Here is a 2,001-nt window from a genome sequence, read left to right as displayed (position 1 = left end):
AGTAGCACAAGCCCTGCCACGCGAACGCGTCACCCACGCGTCCGCGTCATATTGGAAATAAGGCCACCCGTGCGATCGCGTCGACCACGCGACCACGTCACCCAGAATTTTGGCAAAAAGAGTTTCGAACAAAGAGTTGTGCGACCGCGAGGCTGCACTCGCGCCACTAGCACAAATCAAGTCACGCGATCGCGTGCCCCACGAGTCCGCGTCACCCAACCTTATCGCGCACCACGCGACCGCGTCACCCACGTGACCGCATCGCCAGCGTCGCACAACCTATCCAGATTAGTGCCAATTTTCTTATCTTTTCTCTTCTAATCCTAATTTCTTCCTTCTCTCTCCTTTCTCACTTTCTTTTTCTACTTCTCATTCTTTTTCACTTTCATTTTATTTTATTTAATTTAATTGCATACTTTCATTCATTGCATATTTTATTGGTGTTCAAATATTCTTATTCAACTGTTACATCTTTTCTGGTATTTTCTTGGTGCTTAGTGACTTGTTTAATTCTGATTGGGTAATATTATTTAAATCAATGCTAATTTTTATAATACTGATATTCCTTTTGCATTGACATGAACTCACATTGTCTTTCATTACCCACTCTCTTCCCCATTGTTGCAAATTTTGCACCATTGGTATGCCATGGCTTCTATTGTTTTCTCACTTACATGTTGAAGCTTCCATGTAAATGAGACCCTTATCATTTGGCATTAACCCACCCATACTTCTTTTATTTTCTTATCTCTATTTCTGGGTTACTCTTCTTCCCTTTTTCTTTCAGGATGGCCACCCGAAAGGGAAGCGGAAGACATTTTACATGGGGAGACAGACAAGTCCATCTGCACAATCCTTAGAGAAAAGCAACAGTTGAAACAACCCATCCACCTGCAAATCTCAGCATGCACCGAGGACGGTGCAATCTTTAAGTGTGGGGAGGTCGATACCGATCTCCATGGGTTAGTACCTTTCTGTTTCAACACCAATGTTTAATTAGTTGTTGCATTTGCATGTTTATTTGATTTTATGCATTTAGTTACTACTTGGTTAAAGTAATAAATTTCTTTTGAGACCCTATTTTTTTGAAAAATTTCACTAATTTAATTTGAAAATTTTATGTTAAAACTTGTTTGAAGTTGTATTTGGAACATGGTTTTTAAGTCAAAGAACACACAACCTGTGAGACTTTGAGCTTATTTACGTGATTACATTATTTAACCATAAATATTTTATTCCTGTGTGTTTCCTTCTCTATGATTGTAATCTGTATTTTGTTCCAGTCTATATGTCCTTTGTTTAGTATATTTACATGCTTGCGTATGATTGAGGCCATATTTGATTATCAACTCACTTACCCCAAATAAGCCTACCTTTTACATCACCTTTGTTAGCCCCTTGAGCTTTTAATCCCCTTCTGTTCTATAACCACATCACTAGCCTTAAGCGGAAAACAAATTAATTATCCCAATTGAATCTTTGGTTAGCTTAAGATAGAGATTGTGCATCAATTAAGTGTGGGGAAATTGTGGGAACATGGGTTGATAAGGGAATGTAACATGTTTCTAATTTATTTGAATATTAGGAATTTGGGAACCTACTCATGAAAAACCAAAATAGAAAAATAATGAAGAATCCATGTGCATTGATAAGTTATGTTTGCTTTTATGATTCAAATATATATATATATATATAAGGGGACAAAATCACCCCAATGTTAAGTTAATGAAAAATCAATGCACATGTGATAAATTAAAAAGAAAAATTTGGTACATGAGTATGAGAATCATACAAAAGTGGAAATTATGGGTAGTTAGGTAAAGTATTTTAAAATTGTATAAAATATGTGTATGTTAGGTGAGAGCTTGGCTAGTCAAAGATTCAATTTATAGCTCACTTAGCCATATATATATACCTTTACCCTTACCTTAGCCCCATTACAACCTTGAAAAAGACCTCATGATGTTTGCATTGGTATACTAAATTTTGTTGATTGGTTAG

The sequence above is a fragment of the Arachis hypogaea genome, chromosome 13 (genome assembly GCF_003086295.3).
Source record: "Arachis hypogaea cultivar Tifrunner chromosome 13, arahy.Tifrunner.gnm2.J5K5, whole genome shotgun sequence".
In the NCBI taxonomy this organism is placed as follows: domain Eukaryota; kingdom Viridiplantae; phylum Streptophyta; class Magnoliopsida; order Fabales; family Fabaceae; genus Arachis; species Arachis hypogaea.
This window is presented reverse-complemented; position numbering follows the sequence as displayed.